Source organism: Equus asinus, chromosome 10, assembly GCF_041296235.1.
Source record: "Equus asinus isolate D_3611 breed Donkey chromosome 10, EquAss-T2T_v2, whole genome shotgun sequence".
Lineage (NCBI taxonomy): Eukaryota > Metazoa > Chordata > Mammalia > Perissodactyla > Equidae > Equus > Equus asinus.
Window position 1 is genome coordinate 28,326,242 of NC_091799.1, and position 20,541 is coordinate 28,346,782.

At 43.0% G+C, this 20,541-nt stretch overlaps 1 protein-coding gene across 7 annotated transcripts in view; it reads left to right on the forward strand.

Moving 5' to 3' along the window:
- Positions 1–20,541, forward strand: part of ASTN2 (astrotactin 2) — an 829,157-nt gene that overhangs the window by 791,411 nt on the left and 17,205 nt on the right. The window lies entirely within an intron of this gene.

Sequence of the window (20,541 nt, forward strand, 5' to 3'; positions counted from 1 at the left end):
TAGGAGAGCCAGGATTTAAATTCAGACAGGCCGGCTCCAGAGCCCAAGTTCCTAATCATTAACCAGTCCAGCCTCTCCAGAAGTCACATTAGGATTTCATGAGCCTACTACACACCAGATCTTGTGCCCTCACCCATCACAGGGCCTTGGCACGTGCTGTGTCTCTTATTCATCCTTCGAGTTCTCAGCCTAAATGTTGCTTCCTCAGAATGTTATCCCCAGAACTCATAATCTAAACTGTGTTCATCTCTTTCTTTTATTGCAATTGTTAAACTTTGCCATTTACCTATTTATGTGTGTGTTGATGTCTTTCCCTTGTTAGATTTGACAGCCTGTGAGGGTAAAGATGGTATCTGTTTTGTTTGTCTTTGTGTACCCAACTGCACATATGCAGGAGGCACTCAATAAATATTTATTGAATAAATAAATGAATACATGTAATATCACATTTAATTATAACTATAATCCTGTGAAGCCGATACATTTTTCCCCTTACTTTAGAGATAAAGAAAGAAAGGCTCACAGTGTTTCAATAAATTGGGCAGTCACTGAGGGGTAAATGCAGAACTAGTATTTGAAGGCAATTCATTTCTGACCTCACAGCCCATGCTCTGAACCTCTGTACTACATTCCCTCTTATGAAGCCCTAGAAGGGACACACAGAGGAATGGGGCAGAGCTCCCCATTCTACTGGGAGGAGCCAGATGTGTACACCATACCACAAGCCAATTAAAATTGGTGAACTGATTCTACAGCATCATACAGATCATGAGCTATGGAGAAAAGATAGGGAGAACAAGGAAGTTTTTGACAGCCAGGAATGACCTCCTCTAGTCTTTCTTTACTTGTCTAATGTACACTTACTCTCTAAGGGGACATTCAAATGAATCATCCTCCCTATTAGCATTGGTGTTTGTTCATTCCACTTATTTTAGAGTATCTACTTCTCTGTAGGGTTCTGCTCTACGTTCTGGGGGCCAGAGATGAACAACACATCTTCCCTGCCACCACAGAGCTCATGATAAAATGTGGCCCATGATATGAGAGCTCAGAGGAGAAGATGCCTCTCAGTCCATTGAAAGCTGGCCAGAAAGGGTGATATTTTAGTTGAATTTTAAAGGATGAACAGGACCAGTAAGATAAAGAGAGGCAGAGAAGGGAAAATGGTTTTCCGGGGAGAAGGAGTCATACATGCAAAGTTATTGAAGAACAAGGCAGCATAGCATTTTACAAATCTTACTTAAGTCATCACGGGGCAATGGGGCAAATCTGAGTGCTGAGGCTGAAACTGTCCTCTGGAAGATAAAAATAAGTAAGCCTATGTGGGTTGGCAAAAGCCCTCATTATTCCCTTTCTAATTTTTGAGAGTACTTGGTTCTCATCTGTTTCTGAAACAGCACGAAATTCTTCAGGGGTGCTACTACCATGTGAGGGGCTGATGGGATTGAAAGGTAAATGAGATATGGTTTCTTTCTCCTAGAGAGCTCACATGCCAGTGGGGATGACAGCAAGTAGAGGATAAGTGAAGATAATGTCATTCATGGCTTCATGTCCTAGGTACTAAGACACTCAGAGGAAGATGCAATTAGCCCCCTCTAGACAGATATGGGTCACCCCCAGAGCCTGGAAATTTGGTTCCAGAGCAGATGGAGAGAGACCTGACCGAGGTTGCATGACCAGGCAGTGGTAGAGGTTTTGTTTGCTGGTCACTAGGCTGAGCTGCAGAGCTGAGCAGAGGGCAGCCCTCCTTCTGGGACAAGAGTCCACTGCAGTCTTATTAATGAGGACAGCTATCTCCCCCAACCACTGTTTGAACAATTAGAAGAACACCAGATACTATTTAAGTGTGTGACTAAACAACATTATCTTGTTTAATCTTCACAATAACTTTCTAAGGGATAGTTCAGAAGGATATATGAGAATCTGGAGTCTTAGATGCAACTGACAAAAACTCAAATCTAAGTTGCTTGTGGAAAAATGGAATTTATCCACTTATATAACTGGGAACTCCACCAAGTGTGCTGACTTCAGCCCCAGCAGGATCCAGGAGTTCAGATGGTATGCTATGGACTCTGTCTCTCTCTCTCAAATTTGTTTTGTGTTGGCTGCATTCTGATGTGGGTCTTCCTTATTGGGGGATGAAGATGGACCCTGGCAGCTACAGGCTTTGATGGCCTTCCTGCCTATGATCTCCGAACAAGAGAGACATGTGCTTTTCCTACCATCCCTATGAATCTCCAGGAAAGGATTCTGGTTGCCTTTCTTGAGTGATGTCACCACTTCTATGGAGGCAGGCAGGGACATGAATTGGACAGCCACCCAAATCACATTAAGAGGTAGAGAAATTGTCCTCAAGTGAATACAGGCTCTGTGCTTCTGGAAAAATGAGTAAAAATGGCTGGGTACAGGAAACAAACAAAACTGAAAACAAAAACTGTTGTCTTCAGAATTTAATCATCCCCATTGTACAGATGAGGAAATAGAGGCTCAAGGGGTGAATAACAGAGCAAGGTCCATATCTAGGTCTTTCTGATGCCAACACCCTGGATCCTTACCCATTGCACTGCACTGCCTCACCTCATACTCAATGTTCTGTCTGAGGAAGGTGGGAAGATGGAAAACCCAACTCAGGTGCAGCAACCAAGCTCACAAACAGGAGATAGGCGAGGAGGGTTCTGGAGAGAACAGGCTGGTGTGGATGAGAAGTAGGGTGCTGTACACAACTGCCTGGAAGCCCCAGCCTCATTTCTAGGCTTCCGGAAACATTTACCAAACCCATGCCATCAGGCTCATTGTGAGAGAGCAGAGTGATGTGAAGGTGGGTGGACTGGCCGGGAAGCTGGAGAGCAGAGGCATCTTGGTGCCGTCTTAGTCCTTGGATGAATCCAAACCTCACAGAGATTTTTCCGCAAGAGGAAACAGTTTTGTCTTCCAAGTCAAGGTGAATGCAGCACAAGGAGCCCTTGGCCAGCAGTTGATTAAGTGCCAGCTCTGTCACTCTGCCACTGTGTATCTGTCCTTGATTAAAAAGCCCCCTCCCCACCCTCCCTGCAAACGTCAAACTCCCTGAATGTAAAATGTGGGCAATAAACCCTGCTTTGTCTTTCTTTCAAGGTTATTTGTGTATACGCCTTGCAAAGTGTAAATTGATAGGTGTCAGGGATGCGTCTGTTTGCTTGCTTTAATCATGAAAACGAAAATAAAATGCAGAAAGTATGGAGACAGTACAATAAGCCGCCATGTGCCCACCATGCAAGATGAATACAGGTCAGGACTCTGTCACATTTGCTTCAGAGCTCTTTCTTTTCTCCTAAAAGAAATTAAAATGAAAGATACACTTGAAGATTACTCTGTCTCCTGGCCACCAGTCTTATTCTGCTCCCCCTTCCCTCCTAAGACAAACCACTCCTCTGAATTTGTCTCAGTCTAGTTTAAAGAGCAAAGTGAGCTTATGTTTGTTAGTTTATTTCTTTGCTTGCTTTTTAATTTCCACCATCGTCCCTAGTTTCATATGTTAGCAAATTGAAACTGCAGCTGCTTCCAGCTGACACTTGCAGCTTTTGTTATTATTGTTAATATTAATTTAATTTCTGTAGCAACCATATATTGAAAACCAAGGCACGGAAAGTCCCACTGGGTCTTATCTCTCTTGGGAACCATTTTTTTTTTCCTTTTTATGTCAATACCTGTAAGAAAATAAATAAATATTTTAATAATGTATTCTTCTAATCTCATGCTTACGTAAAACCTTACGTCTCTGAGAGCTTGTCCAGCCGTGGCGAGGTCTTATCAGGGCCGGATGCCCCAACCGTGCCCAGCCAGCCCGTTGCCCTTATTCTCGGAGCTCAAGGTCTCTAAGGCCAATGTGTCCAGTAGACCAGAGAGGCTTATCTTCATGGGTCAAAGGGAGCCGGATGGTGGCTGGGGCTCTGAGACATTAGATGAAGGCTGTGTGGTGTTGCCTGAGTTCACAGCAGTGATCAGACCTGCTGGATGGAGCAAAGAGGGGCAGCACAGTGGGGAATATACAGCCCTGAGGGTGGAGGCAGACAGACCTGGGTTCAAATCCTGTACTCTGCCTCATCTCGGGCAGGTGTCCTTCCAGAGTAAACACACTGCTCTGAGCCTTTTCCTGCAGTCTGCACACGGGGATGGGAGAGGCGCTCCCTTGCAAGTTCCTTGGCAAAATGGGATCAGGCATGTGGCACCTGTAGTGCCTGACACTTACTTACCAGACGTTATGGCTGATGGGAAAAACTGGCAAGTTGGGCCACAGGGGCAAGTGGAGAACAAGGCAGTGTGGCCCAGAGAGCAAGTATCAAAGAGTGAGAGGAGGAAAAAAGAATCAAAACAGAGCAAAGATTGCCCAGTAGAAAGGCGCTCTAGGGAACCCACTGACAGCTCCTGCTAAGTGATGTGGAACCAGGGTGACACCTTTGGGGAAGGGTACCCCGTTCTCAGCTCTGTGTTTAGTCTTCACTGTGAATCTGCTCACTGTGCTAAGTGTCTGTAGAGCATCCTGCTTGGAGGCAGGGCGCCTGGGTTCAAATCCTGGATTTGCTTTGAAATCTCTATGTGACCTAAAAGAAGATGATTGCCCTCTCTGAGCCTCAGTTAAAGGAAGGGGTTGAATGAGCTTCTTGACAAGACTGTATCCTGGTGCAAACAATTTCTCAGCTTGTGAGAATGCTTTGAGTTCTCTTGAGGAACTCAGGGCTGACATCGACAAGGCTTCCCTCAGGGCTTTCTGGGCAGCTGCTTGCATCTGCTCTGTGGTTCCCACCTCTGTTGAGAGTCCTACTGAGATATCCAAGTCCAAGTCCATTGTGCTTTCATCATCTGCAACCTTTTTTATTGGCAGCCTGGATTGGATAGTTGATATTTTCAGCCATACTGTTTGCAGCACCTAACTTCACCCTCCATTGCTTTGGCCTCCCTAAATCAATGCGGGTAACAACTCCCAGCTCTCACCTAAGGCAGGACTTTGCCACCTCCCTTATGCCTTCTCTGAGTTGTTTAACCAGTGCCTCACTTTCTATCCTGTCTTGTTGACCACCGGTTTATGTGCACATGTCCTATCGGTTCAAGTAGGATTGTAAGTGTCTTTTGGATCAGGACTGAAGTGTTGTTAATTCATGCTGGGAATAGTATATAATACAAAGAATGCTGATTTGGGGTCAGCTAGGCTCTGGGATTGGACTCTGCTCTGGAACTGACTATCCACGTGATTCAGGAATCTCATTTCATCCCTCTGAGACTCTGTTTCTGCATCTGTAAATATAAATATAGATGATATGATCTACTACTTAAGATTGTTGTAAAAAATAAATTAGATAATATATAGTCAATGATTGGCAAAGATGATGTGTGTATATGAGATATGTATATCTTGTCTAGCCAAGTAAATCAGGAGCCCCTTGAGGGGCAGGGAGTGTGTTCTTATATTTCTTTTTAATCTCTTCTCATGTAGTGTCCACTGATGAATAAGGATGCTGGGCTGCACCTGCTTTTATAACGGCTGCAGCCAAGGCGCTTGGGAGTACATAGGTTTCTAGAATATTGTGAAGGGAGCAAACAGCTGTTGCAAAAGTCACAGAGGGACTAGCCTCCCTAAGTCTTTGCTCTTGTGAAAATTGTAATCCTTTCTTCTCCTCCTCTCTCTCCACCTCCTCCTTTCCCCAGCTTTCCAATGCTGAGTGTGGGAAAAAGTATCCACCCTTGCCCTGAGCAATGCACATGCAATTTCTCACATTCTACCCCCAGTGCACACACGTGTACACACACACAGACATTTATTTAGATTCATACATATATTCATTTATTCAATGTTCATTTATTGAAGTCCTAGCATCTGATCGAGCACAGTTTTTGGAACTAGGGATAGATCAGCGAATAAAACAGACTAAATCCTTGTTTTTGTGAATTTTATGTTCAAGTGAGAGTGACAAGCAAAATCAACAAATATAACAAACAAGGAAATTATATAACATAGAAGATATTGAAACTATGAAGAAAATAATAGAGCTAGGTAAATAGTATCCTAATACACTTCTAAGTGTAGCAGTTGGGAGGTACCTGAAATTTAAAAGGGAACTTCATGGAAAAGGAGGTGTTGGCACAAAGATTTGAAGGACGTGAGGGAAAGAACAAGGGAGAAAGCACCCTAGGCAGAGAAAGGAGCTAGCGCAGGTTGTTGGGAGTATGCCAAAGGTTCATGGTGAAGCCCCACTGGATTGAAAACAGTTGTTCATTTTTGTTTATCAAAGAAACAGGAAATTCAGATGAGAATGGTTAAAAATATTCATTCTAACCATGAATTGAACTGTTACCATTTGTCAAGAATTTAGCTAGGGGCATCTTATCTACTCTGAGGAATCCTCCTGACAACCTTGTGAGGCAGATGGAACTGTATTGATTTTATTGAGAAGGAAACTGAGGCTGGAGGAGATCAAGAACTTACTCAGTGTCACATAGCCCATAAGCAAGAGATGATATTTGAATAGAGAACTTTCCCCACTTCTAAGTCCACGCCCCTAAGCTCTACATCGTCCTAAGGTTGTGAACAGTTCTGCTGCAGTCCTCAGACTCCTGCCTTCACAAGTAGACCAAAGCCATAACGACTCACTTCAGGGTTCATTGAAGGCCCTCTGTTTTCCCTTTAAGTAATGCTTTCTACTTGCATGAGCAAATATGGGACGGGGTTGGGGCAGGATGTGCTTGCTCTAACTCAGAGATCAGAAAGCTACAGATATAAGACATCCAGGCCCCAAATTCCTGTCATGGCCACCTATGAAAAGACAGGATCCTTCCAGATTGACACCATTTTTTGTTTGTTTGTTTGTTTTATAGAGTTATGAGGTTTTTTTTGAAATCTAATTCACATACCATGAAATTCACCCGTTTAAGTTATACAATTCAGTGGATTTGGGGATATTCACAAAGTTGTGCAACCATCACAACTAATTCCAGAACGTTTTAATCATCTGAAAAAGGAGCTCCATACCCATTAACAGTCATTTTCATTGCCTTCTCCTCCCAGCCCTGAAAACCACTGATCTACTTTCTGTCCCTAGGAATTTGCCTATTGTAGACATTTCATATAAATAGACTCATGCGATATATGGCCTTTTCAATCTAGATTCTTTCACTTCGCATAATGTTTCCAAGGTTCAGTGATATTGGAGCGTGAATAGGGACTCCATTCCTTTTCATGGTTGAATAATATTCTATTCTACGGATATACAACATTTTGTTTATCCATTCATCAGTCGATGGACATGTGGATTCTTTTCCACTCTTTGGCTATTAATAATAATGCAGCTATGAAAATTTGTGTACAAGTTTTTTCTGTGGACATATGTTTTCAAATCTCTTGGGTTTATACGTAGGAATAGAATTGCTGGGTCATATGTTAACTCTAGGTTTAACTTTGAGGGCAACTGTCAAAATGTTTTCCAATATGGCTGCACCATTTTACATTCCCACCAGCAATATATGAGGGTTCCTGTTTCTCCATCCTTGCCAACACTTGTTATTTTTTGTCTTTTTTTATGGTAACCATCTTTTTGGGTAAGAGGTGGTATCTTGTTATGGTTTTGATACATATTTCCCTAATGACTAATGATAATTGAGCATATTTTCATGTGCGTATTGGCCCTTTATATATCTTCTCTGGAGAAATGTCTATTCAAATCATTTGTCAATTTTTAAATTGTGCTATTTGTCTTTATTGTTGAGTTGTAATACTTCTTTGTATATTCTGAATATTAGACCTGTATCAGATATATGGTTTACAAATATTTTCTCCTATTCTGTGGGTTGTTTTTCACTTTCTTGATAGTGTCCATTAAAGCACAAAAGTTTTTAATCTTGAGGTTCAGTTTATCTATATATTTTTTGGCTGTCTGTGCTTTTGGTGTCACATCTAAGAAACCATCACCTAATCTAAAGTCATGAAGATTTACTCCTATGTTTTTTACTAAGAGTTATACCGTTTTTGTTTTTACAGTTAGATCTTTGATGTATTTTGGGTTCTTTTTTTTTTTTTTTTTTTGAGGAAGATTAGCCCTGACCTAATTGCTACCAGTCCTCTTTTTGTTGAGGAAGACTGGCCCTGAGCTAACATCCGTGCCCATCTTCCTCTACATTATATGTGGGATGCCTACCACAGCACGGCTTTTTGCCAAGTGGTGCCATGTCCACACCCAGGATCCAAACCAGCGAACCCTGGGCCGCCAAGAAGCAGAACGTGAGAACTTAACCACTGTGCCACCGGACCGGCCCCTTGCCTTCATTTTTGAAATATGGCATGAGATGGTGTCCAATTTCATTCTCTTGCCTGTGGCTATCCAATTGTCCCAGCATCATTTGCTGAAGAGACTATTGTTAACGAGACTATTCTTTCCCCATTGAATTGTCTTGACACTCTTATTGAAAATTAATTGACCATAAATGTATGAATTTATTTCTGAACTCTCGATTTTACTCCATTAATCTGTATCTATCCTTATATTAGTATCAGACAGTCTTGATTACTGTAATTTTGTGGTAAATTTTTAAATTGGGATGTGTGAGTCTTCCAATTTTCTTTTCTTTTCCAAGATTATTTTAGTTATTCTGGGTACCTTGTGTTTCTATATGAATTTTATGAGTAATTTGTCAATTCTCCAAAAAGATCAGCTGGGATTTTGATAGGGATTGTGTTGAATCTACAGATATATTTGGGAATATTTCCATCTTAACGACGTTCAGTCTTCCAATCCACGAACAAAAGTTGTCTTTCTATTTATGTAGGTCTTCTGTAACTTCTTCAAATGATATTTTGTAGTTTTCAGGGTGTAAGTCTTATACTCCTTTTCTTAAATTTATTCTTAAGTGTTTTATTCTTTTTGATGCTACTGTAAATGGAATTATTTTTTTAAACATATGCCTTTATTTCATTTTTTATTTATTTATGTATTTATTTTGGTGAGGAAGATTGGCCCTGAACAAACATCTGTTTCCAATCTTCCTTTTTTTGCTTAAGGAAGATTGTCACTGGGCTAACATCTGTGCCAGTCTTCCTCTATTTTGTATGTGGAACACCGCCACAACATGGCTTGATGAGCAGCGTGTAAGTCCATGCCAAGGATCTGAACTTGTGAATCCTGGGCCACTGAAGCAGAGCACATGAACTTAACCACTATGCCACTGGACCAGCCCCTGGAATTGTTTTTTAATTTCATTTTCTGATCATTCATTGCTAATGTATAGAAATACAATGATTTTTGTATATTAATCTTTTAACCTGTACCGTTACTGAACTTTTTTTCTTTTTGATATATATTTTTTGTGGATTCCTTTGTTTTTCTATATACAAGATCATGTCATCTGCAAATAGAGATAGTTTTACATCTTTCTTTACTATCTGTATGACTTTTATTTCTTTTTCTTGCCTAACTGCCCTGCCTACAACCTTCAGTATAATGTTGAATAAAAATAGTGAAAATGGGCATCCTTGTCTTGTTCCTGATCTTAGAGGGGAAGGCTTTTAGTGGGTTTTCCACAGATGCCCTTTACAGTTTAGAGAAGTTCCTTTCTGTTCATAGATTGCTGAATGGTTTTTGTCACGAAATGAGGTCTAGTTTTGTGAAAGCTTTTTCTGTGTCTGTTGAGATGATCATGTAATTTTTGTGTTTTATTCTATTAATGTGACGTGTTACATTGGTTGATTTTTATATGCTGAATCAATCTTGCTTTCATGGGATAAAACCCACTTGGTGATGTTGTATAATCCTTTTTATATATTACTGGATTTGGTTAGTATTTTGCTGTGTCTATATTTATAAGGGATATTAGGCTGTAGTTTTCCTTCCTTGTAGTGTCTTTGTCTGCTTTTGGTATCATAGTAGTACTGGCTTCAGACCATCGGTTGACAGTGTTCTCTCCTCTTCTTTTTTTTGGAAGAGTCTATAAAGGATTGGTGTTGACATTTGGTGAAATTCACCAGTGAAGACATCTGGTGACCCATTGTGTTATAGGAAAAGAAAGCATGGTTCATGGGGAAGGACTTCATCCAAGTTCACAGTGTTGATCAAGAACAAAACCAAGGCACCCCAGGGTTCAGACCCAGCTCAACCAGTAGTTCACTTTGTGCACTGTCTCTAATTGTCATTCTACTATTGAAAACAGGTATTGTTGTTGCTATGTAACTGATGAGGAAATTGAGGCTCAGAGACACAGTGTGACTTGCCTACACATCCAGTGGCTGAGCTGGAGCTCTAACCAAACCTTAGGAAAAACAATGGCCTTATCGCTTACAATACCCTCCAGCAGGATTGTCTTTGTTCAGGGGTTTGATTTTCAAGAAGCATTGTTCCCACTTTATCTCACTTGTACATCATGAATAAGCAAGACAAGCAAGATAACATTTACTGTACCAAGCACTGCTCTAGGTGTTATCCATGTTATTTCATTCTTCCAATAATCTTACGAGGCAGATATTGTTGACTCCATTTTCAAGATATGGAAACTGAGGCTGTCAGAGATGATAGGAACAGGAAATAGACACAGCCAGGATACAAATTCATCCCTTCAGACTTCAGGTACAGGGCTTATTCCTTCCCACATGCATCCCTCTGTCTGTGGGAAAGCACAGCTTACATATGAGTTGGAGACTGAGCTCAACTTGAATAGATAAGAACCATCCTGCCTGTAGTGTTGCCTAATTTAATGTCCAAGGGTAAATCCAGCTAATAATCTCTGGCCTCCTCTCCTCTAGGCTTGGTTTTTGCAAAATGCAATCTCAAAAGACACCATGGAAGAAGAGAAAGACTTTAGGGTCAGATGTGGGAAGAGGAGCAATGCCAATGTTGAAAGCGGGCGGCAGGTGATGGTTTTCCTGTATTAAGCTCTTTTATCCTTGTCAAAAGTCCTCCTCAAGTCTAACTTTCTCTCAACTGTGACTCAAGACCTAGTTGGGATGGACAAACACCAAGTAATTCTATCGATTGGAAACAGTACTGGACTTTGAGTTAGGAGACCTATGCTGGGGCTTGGCTGAGCTACTATCTGCGCAGCCTTGGGATAGTCAATTCAAATTTCCATGGCTGTCTTGCCTCCTTGTAAAATGGATTTAATAATACACACCACTTAAGTTGTAAAGAGAACAGAAAACAACTGTTTAAAAGCTTTCAGCACTGTGTGTGATACAGAATGGTGCCCAGGAAATGTGTATGGAATCTCTAAGGCACTTTCACCTCCATAATGACCCTTTGGTCCTCACAGCATCCCTATGGGGTTATCAATAGGTACTTGAGGCAAAATAGCCTGACCAGAGCCACATCTCTGGTTAACAACAAGGTTAAACCTACAAATCATGTCCTCTCTCTCAATTTAACTTACTTCCAAGTTACACTTCTTGCAAAAAAATTTCTGCTTTACCCTAAAACAGCCTATTAAAAGGTGAGCATCCTCCAACTAAGAACTATGGTCAGTCTAACTATGTGTTATCATGTAGTTCACTCCCTAAACAAAGAGAACAGGGAAAAGAGGGGAGACAGGAAGGGGAAGGGACAGAGAAAAAGGAGAAAAGGAAGGAGAAAGACAAGACCTGCTGCTGCAGCCAAGTCAAGTGCCAACCTGAATGTTTCTTTCCAGAGCGGTCAGGTTATACTTGATGGGTGAATGAATGAGCTCGGACAGACCATTTGCACAGTATTTATATATTAAAATCCCTTGGCATGTTCACTGCTCTAAGGCTTTCTGGGTGGGAGGGTAAGGAAATCACCATTTTGTTTTTGCAGGAGAATGAGATTCTTGTAAGTGGTTGACATTCCCCACATGTTACAGCTGACAGAGGGTTCAGGTGGCCCTTGAAGGCATATCCAAGGCTTAGCCCACTCTTCTAAAAACGGAAGAAGGGACACATCTGAAGCAAATGTAAAGCCAAGAATAAATTTTTATTGAAGTACCTGTAGCACTGCATCTCATTTCTTGTTCACTTGACCGTCTCCCTGCTCATCTGTGAGCTCCTTGAAAGCAGGGACCACACTCTTCTTCTCCATGATTGTTTTTCCTCTGCTTAGCAGAGTGTCAGGCACCTAGCAGGTGTTGCACCAATGGCAGGCACACACAGAGTAGAGCTGCTGTGGTAATCACTCATTCTTCAGTTGGGTACTGGAGTTGTACTCAACACGCATTATTTGTCAATAGATTTATATTTATTTAATTTTAAATGTCAATACTACGATCATTCATTTCTGAGTTCTGGTGTTGTTGGCACTATGAATTTTAGGGTAATGCTCACATCCCAGTGAATTTGGGGGGTCTTGGCAGGCAGAGCAGTGGAAGTCTAGTACTGATTCTAGATTCTTATTGCCTTGGCCTGAGCTTAGCACCAGCGTTGGTTTCCAGACTTGGCCTTCCCCCAGAGCTCTCTCTGCTGGCTCCCCCCTCCTCTGATTCTTTACCTGTTAGCTCATGCAGCTGGAGGGGTTGAAGGGAGTGCAAATGAGGGGAACTGATGTTCAGAGTCCAACCACAGACTGCCTCACCTTTGTCCCAGGCAGGGCCTCCCAATCACGCCTCAGACTGGGTTGTTTTGAAAGTAGAAACCAGGACTGGAGTCCTTAATATCATGACGGTCTCTCTGTGCTGGGCAATGGAATTAAATATTTATGTTGGCAGAAAGCATGAGTTGTCAGCCTGAGGGAGATAAGGTTGGTTTTTGATGCTGGGGAATAGGTGGGCTGCATGTAGAACAGAACAGGGATCCATAGCAGCCCTTGGCTGCTCACTCTCAAGTCTCACTTTGATACTCCTGGACTAAAGGAGAACAGAGGTATTTTGCTGGAGGCCAGCACCCAGCTGGGGGAAACTTTGGACATCTGAATTCTGGCAGCCAGTCCATGCTTCTTGCCCAGTGCCCTCATTTCACAGGCTGGGAAGCTGAGAGCAGAGTATGGTGGAACTGGCCCACTCATTCAGTGTCTGAACCCAAACTGGAGTCTAGATCTTCATCAGGCAGTTATCAGCTGAGGTCAGAAGAGCTGTGTGACCTTGGACAAGTCACTTGAATTCACTGAGCCTATCTGTAAAACAAGAATGATTTCTAATCCTGGGATCAAATGAAATAATGTAAGCAAACAATTTTAAGTACTGTCAAAGCTCCAGATCAAGGGTGAGCAAACTTTTCTCTAGAGGTCCAGATAATAAATATTTTAGGCTTTGGAGGCCATGTGGTCTCTGCTGCAATTATTCAGCTCTCCGTGTAGTGTGAAAGCATCCACAGAAAATACGTTTTAAGAAAATCAATATGGCTGTGTTCCATTAAAACTTTATTTACAAAAACAAGCAGCAGACCAGATTTGGCCTGCGGGCTGTAGTTTACTGACCCTTGTTTTCGATGCTTGGAAGTTGTTATAGTTACTATTGATGACAACAAATGACTCCAAAATTTGTGGCTTAAAACAACCATTTGATGATACTAATGGAGTCTGTGAGTTGGGCATTCAGACAGGCCACAGAAGGTTGGGCTTTCTTTGCTCCATGAAGTCTGGGACCTCAGCTGGAAGGATTCACAAGCTGAGGGTGACTCGACTGCCTGAGCCAAAATTACCTGAAGCCTCCTTTACTCATCCATCTGTAGTCTGAGCAGGGATGACCTGAACACCAGGACTGCTGACGTGCCTGATGTAGACTTTCCATGTGTTCTGGCTTCTTCACACCATGGTGGCCTCAAGGCAGTTGGATGTCTTGCAAGCAAGAATGTTTCAGAGCAAGGCAGAAGTTGTATAACCTTTTATGTCCCAGACTCAAAAGTCACACAGCATCCCTTCTGCTGTTCTCTATAGTCAAAGCACTCATGAACTCACCAGCATTCAAGGTGAAGGAACATAGACTCCCTTGCCTCTCAATGAGAGCAATGTCAAAGAATTCAGAGGGCCTCATTTTAAAACTATCATAGAAGAGATTAATCATTTAAACACATACACATCGAATAATGGTGAATGCTTACTTAGCACTCATCATGTGCCAGGCACTGTTTTGAGTACTTTATTTCTCCATAATCCTTTTGAAGGAAGTAACATTATCATATTATCATCTGTACTTTACAAGACAAGAAACATTGAAGAACAGACAATAAGCACTGAAGAACAGAGAGGGTAATTAACCTGCCCCAGGTCTTAAAGATAGTAGGTTATAGAACCAACATATGAACTCAGGTAGTCGGGCTCCAAAGTTTATTCTAACCATGACACGCTCTGCTTCATTGTGATCATGAAAATGAGAATACTCTTTCTACTACTCAAGCAGAGATGGATTAAGAACCCTAGTTTTTGGACTGCTAGGTGTCTAGCAAGTGTTCTTGTCAACAATCAATTACAAACATTATTGCACACCTACTCTGGGTCCAGGCTGTTCTGTACATTGTGGGTAGTCCAAGGGAAGAGGTATGATATTCAATTTTGTTCATAAGAAACTTAAACTATAGGCACAGGGATTGAATTCTGATTTAATTCTCATAACCCCGTGAGATGGAACCTTTGTCCCCATTTTACAGATAAGGAAAACAAGGCCCTAGGGTTAAGTTGCGACTTGCCCAGCAGCTGCTAGAATCTAGATTCAAACCCTGAACAGTCTGATAGGCAAGCCCATGCTCTTTGGCATAGACTCCAATGGAGAAAATTCTGGAATGGATAACACTTACTTTTTCAGAGGAAAAAATCTTCAGTCCCTAGAATATCAGATCGAGACTATCCCTCACAGGTCATCTTGGTTTAGTTCCCTCACCATGGAGACGGGAGACTGAGACCCAGAGAAGGGCAGGTAGTTCCCCTGGCCATCCAGCAGCTCAGACCCCGAGCTGGAGCTGGGATGGTGTTTCTCCCACCACCCTGACCACCACATTGTGTTGGGAATGGCAAGGAGGGGAGTGATGGTAGTTGGGGGCGGGGGAGGGGGGGTGCGGTGAACTAACGGGAAGTTGTTTGCCAAAGCTGTGTTGGGGAAAGGAGAATTTTATAAGACCAGGGCCTCTGGCCTGGAAACATCTGTTTCCCTTCAAATCAGCGAGGAGACTTTTGCCTCCCCACAATGCCTAAATCATGCGGCGGCTGGGGAAGAGCAGGCGTTGGCCTGGAGACTTCAAACGCATTCTACCGTACTCCTGGGGACCTGGTCCTGTCGTGGGCCTCTGCGGCTCTGTCCCTGCTCTTACCCGCTGTCAGATCTGTGAGAAGCTCTCATCGCCAATTAACTTCTCGGTTTCATTCTCTCACCCCTGCTGCAAGGGGGTTGGATGGGACCAACACCAGCTTCCTCTTCACCCAGCCTCTGATCTCCACTAGGACAACTTACTCTGAGTAGGGGGAAGTCAGAGCCTTGGGCACTGACATAATAATAACACTGTTGTTAATAATACCCACAGCTCTCTCTCACTGAGTGCTAGTACATGCCAGGCATAGTGGTGAGCGCTTCCATACCACATCTCATTTTATTCTAACAACTACCATATACAGTCCATTTTAATGTTATGATTCCTGTTTACCTTACATAGCCAATAAAAGAGGGGTCAGAATTTAAAACCAGTTTTTCTGATTCCAAAGTCATGCTTTTAGCCATACTGTTATTCCAGCTCCTTTAATGATTTCTCAATCTAATCACCTTTCATTCATTTTACAAATGGGGAAACTGATTTCCAGACAAGGGTACTATTATCTCATGATTGAGTCATTCATTCAGTCTGTCATTTATTCTGGAAAGTGTTTGCTGAGCACCAAATGATTTAGGTGTCTGAGCACCAGAAGTAGGTAGATAGAGATGGTCAGAGCTGTATTCCAGTCCTGAAGACACTCACATACCCATGGGGACCAAAGAGAAGTGTACGGGCGCTGACTTAGTCATGCAACATATGCTGTGACAGGGTACCATGTAGGGAGAAAAGATTCTCGGAGATGAGGTTTCATTGATGCTCCAAGGACAAGGTGGAGAGGATCAAGCGGAGAAGTAGAAAGGTGACCCAGACAGAGGGTGCAGCATGTGTAAAGGCAAAGAGGTGGAATCCATGTCCTGGGACCATTGGCAGTTGGATATGGTTCTACTGTGAAACAGAGGAGGAAACAAAGATTGGTAAACAAGGTTGGATCTGTGGCCAGGGTTTATTTGAGATTCAATGATAGAGTCCTGTTAAATGAAGAACATCAAGGAGCCACATTGGTAGAGTTTCGACTTTGTCCTGAGGATGCTGAAGAAACATTGAAAAATGCTTTGCATTTGAGACATCAATCCGAAGGCACTTTCCCACACATTAAAATCCCAGTACACTAAGACCATATTGCTTGGATGCTAGGCATCCAAGATCTCACAGACCACAGTCTGTGGCAAAGCTGGGATGCAAACTCAGGTTTGCAGCCACCTTGGCCAGTGTTCCTTCCCCTGAAGCAAGGTCAGAGGAAGGAATAGCAAGACTTTGAGCCTGGAGCTCCAGGTTCCTAAACTGCTCATCCCATTTCATCCTCGGAGCTACCTCTTTTATCATAAAAGTATCCCATAGGCGCGGTTGGACCTATGTCAGCCAGGTATACAAGAAGCAGGGTAGTGTACAGAGGAACACTGGAGGAGAAGTCGGAAAAGCCAGTGTCTTTTCTCTCAACTTATTGGCAGTGAGTCCTTGTTTCTTTTCTCTCTGGGCCTTGGTTTCCCCACCTGTAAAATGAGGATGTGGAGTCTGGTGATGGATCAGGAGTTCTGATTCAAATTATCGGTCTATCTCAGCCTGCCTCAGTGGGCAAAGAGAGGATGAGAGAACTGAGCAGAAGGTAGTTGGCACCCTTCTTGATCCCCTGAGAAACACAGAGGTCTGACTGTACTCTCTCTCAATCCCTCCCTCTTCCCCCTTTCCACTCTGCTCTATGGGTGTACCTTTGTCTGTTTCTCAGTCTCTCTCTGTCTCTGCATCTCTCAGTCTCTGTCTCTCTCCTCCTTCACCACATCAGGGGTTGCCACTTTTGTTCCCTCACAAAGAGCCCTGTAGGCCCTGCCTGCTCCCCTAACAGCTTTCAGATGTGTTTCTGGAACAGTTCTACAATTACAGCTGAGACAGGCAGAAAGTGCATGCCCTTGTGACTTTTGACCCAGGCCTGTGAAGTTGACATCTTCCTTTTTCTCCACCCCTCAGCCCCCACTGGCAGGGTGGCCTGAGGCCTCCTCCATCTTGAGAGCTCCACTGACACATTTGGTTACTCTAATAACACAAATAGAAGCTACCTTTTAGGGAGGAAAGATTGAACCAGGCCTGTTACAATTATTATATCATTGGGTGTTGATCCGTAACTTGTGAGATATAGATAACTTCCCCCTATTTTACAGATACAAAGACTGAGGCTTAGAAAAGATGTGGTGGCTTCCCTAAGAATGCTCAGCCAGCAATTGGAGAAAGCAAGGATTCTACCCAGCTTTTATAACTTGAAAAGTTAAGACTACTTCTTGCCCAGCATACCATTATGCATGCTGCTTGGCTAAGCAGAGAGGTGTCCCTGGACCCTCTTGGTGAAGGAAATGTCTTGCAGAAGCGCCATGGAAACATAAGTGGCCAATGGGAAAGCAGTGTTAAAAAATTTTCCAATTGCTCCTGTTTTGAGGCTCATTCACATATTCCATTCACTACAGCCTTCCATGTCTCCATCAGTTGAAATGCAGCTCTTTCTCTTCTACTCCACGAAAGCATTTTTAAAATGTGCACTGTTGCACAAATAAGTGCCCTTTATGTGGTCTTTATAAAAATCTGCAACTTGCAAGCCACTTCTCATCCATCACTTCGTGTAATCCTTGAGACAGCCATGTGCTGTTTCTACAATTATCCCCATATTGTTGATGCAGAAACTGAAATTGAAAAATGAGATGTGACATGCTCAAGTTCATTCATTTACTCAAATATTTATACCTCATACTGTCTTAAATGCCAGGGATGTAGCTGAACCCAAGCTGAAATGTCCACCCTCTGGGGGTTGCAGGCTAGGGTTTGGATCTTGTCTCTGCCACTTTCTAGATGGGTTGTTGTGTGAATAGTAAGTGCTTACACAATGTTACCCAATACTGTATTTACCTCCCCAGCTTGCCTCTTGCTTACTCTCACATCTTGGAGTTTCTTTGTGATCTTGTTCCCAACCCTTCTGCACAACTTCCCAATCATAACTCACTCTGTATAGCACTTACACTTCACTTCCATCCACAGTGACCTGTGAGTTGGGCAGCAATCTCCCTATCAGAGATGCCAGATGAAAAAAAAGAAGTGAAATAAGCTCAGAGGGGTGAAGTGACTTGCCTGAGGTCACAGAGCAAAGGAATAGAACTGGAATGTGAGCACAAGCCTGGCCATCTCCAAAACCAGGCTCTTTCCTCTGTCACCCACTGCTTCCCTGGACTGAGATAGTAATGGATATAGTAAGCACTAGAATTGAGCTCCACTCACAGTACTGAGGTATGATAGCAGGAGAGAGAGAATGCCCATGTTCCAATGCTTTTGTTTTCATACCACAGGCACAAGCCAAAAGCCTCAGGAAGCTGATAAATAGATTGGCTTCTGTCTGAAAATAGGGCCCAAATACCCCATATTTGTCCCCTTAAGACACAGATATTAGGTGCAGGCCCACACTTCCTTACTCTTACCAGCACTCTAGCCCAGCTGATGAAACATAAAAGGTGGAATTAGACTTGACAATATAATATAGTACTACAGTGTGGTTAAGAACATAATCTTTGGGTTCAGGCAGACCTAAATTCTGGTCCTCTGTTGCTACTTACTTAATATGTAATAGTAGGTCAATTACTTGATCTTTTTGGAATTGATGCCCTAATCAGTAAAATGCAAACAATCATAGTACCCAACTCATGTAGGATGAAGATTAATGGAATAATGCAAGTACAAGACCCAGCAACCTAGTGAGCACTCGTTAGACGATGGCCATGCCTATCATTACACCCAGGCAGTGTGCTGGGTTCCCAGCACTTGAACAATTCTGCAAGGGGGAGTGCATTTCTCCCATTTCACATCTGGGAAGACTGATGATCAGAGAGGATAATCAACCAGCCCAAGGTCATACAGCTACTGAGCACCAGAGCCAACATTTGAATGGAAGCCTGTTGGGTTTCGAGGCTCCTTCTGCTTCCCCACATCATTGCCACTAGGGCTCTGGGTGACCTAACCCCTGCTTGACCCCTGACCTGGGCCTCTTTTGCAGCAAGCCAGCGGGAGAGCTCAGTGCTGACATTCCTGTAGTGCTAAGAGGCATCTCCATGGGTCTGTCTTGGGCCTAGTGGCAGTGTCCCATAGCAGCAAAGAATGTGAAGCATATATGGTTATGGGGCTCACTGCCAGCCTGGCTTGTGGCATCGTAGACACAGGCCTGGTATGACCGATCGATGAATTCCTTTGTGCACTGAGAATACCAACTTCCTATTCCTCATTACTCCAATTGGGGGAGAAGAGGCAGGATGGTGCTAATGCTCCATCTTAGTTACAATGAAACGCAGAATCAATATCAAGGAATAAGCTAGAAACACATTCTTGGGATGGCATGAGTACCTTTCCCAGTTCCTTAAAAGATAAGCTGAGTTATTTTTAAGAAGGAGATTTCACACAGGTAGGGACACAAATAATATTTTCTCCAGAAAGACACTGCCTTCTGCATACTGTGACCCTTGTACCAAGGAGTTGATTCGTGGTACCTTTTATAAAAACAACCTTTCAGGGATCAGGTCATGAGGTATCAAGGCTGAGAAGGCCTGTTTTATAGCTTTCTTCTAGGATTGTTTAGGGAAATTAATAGTGATAATGCAGGTAAAACTCATAGGTCAGTGCTTGACACATATTAAGGTCTTAGCACATCTAAGTTAATTTGCACAACAAATTCATATTCATTAAGTGTCTAATGTGTGCAGTCCATCAGGGCTCGCCATTCTGCAACTTGGCAATCATAGGGTTATACCCATTTTACAACATGAGGTAAGTTGAGGTATTGGGGAAGGAAGAAAGGAAATAGGGCCTCTGGAGTCACAGTCTCTTCTTCTTGACCTGTGGAACCGTCTTCCCACTCCACAGCGTGGCCTCTACCCTTGAAGTCTGGTGAAAGGGGATGGGATGCCAAAGATAGGACACTCAGATGCTCAACTCTTATTCATACAGCTCCTGTCCTTCAAAGCTCTCCTCCTCTTGAAAGTCTTCTCTACTCACTCCTTGGACTTTGTTTAAACCACAGAACCCAGAGATCTGGAGGTATGAAGGGTCAGACAACCTCCTCGAGATAGGCCAGAGGACAGTGGCTGCTCCAGAAAGAATTCTGTGCCTTGAATTGGGCCTGAATCCACCAGGTCTGTGGTTTACCGATGCTCCCCTTCAAAAGCCACACAAGCTGTCTATACCCTCCAGTACACCATAGAGCTTCAGGTGACAACACAGAAAGGTGGAGACATGCCTCATACCTGGAATATCTCCCAGCCTCCCTATCATGGCCCACAAGGTCCCCACTGATCTTCACCCTCATCTTACTTTACTACAATCAC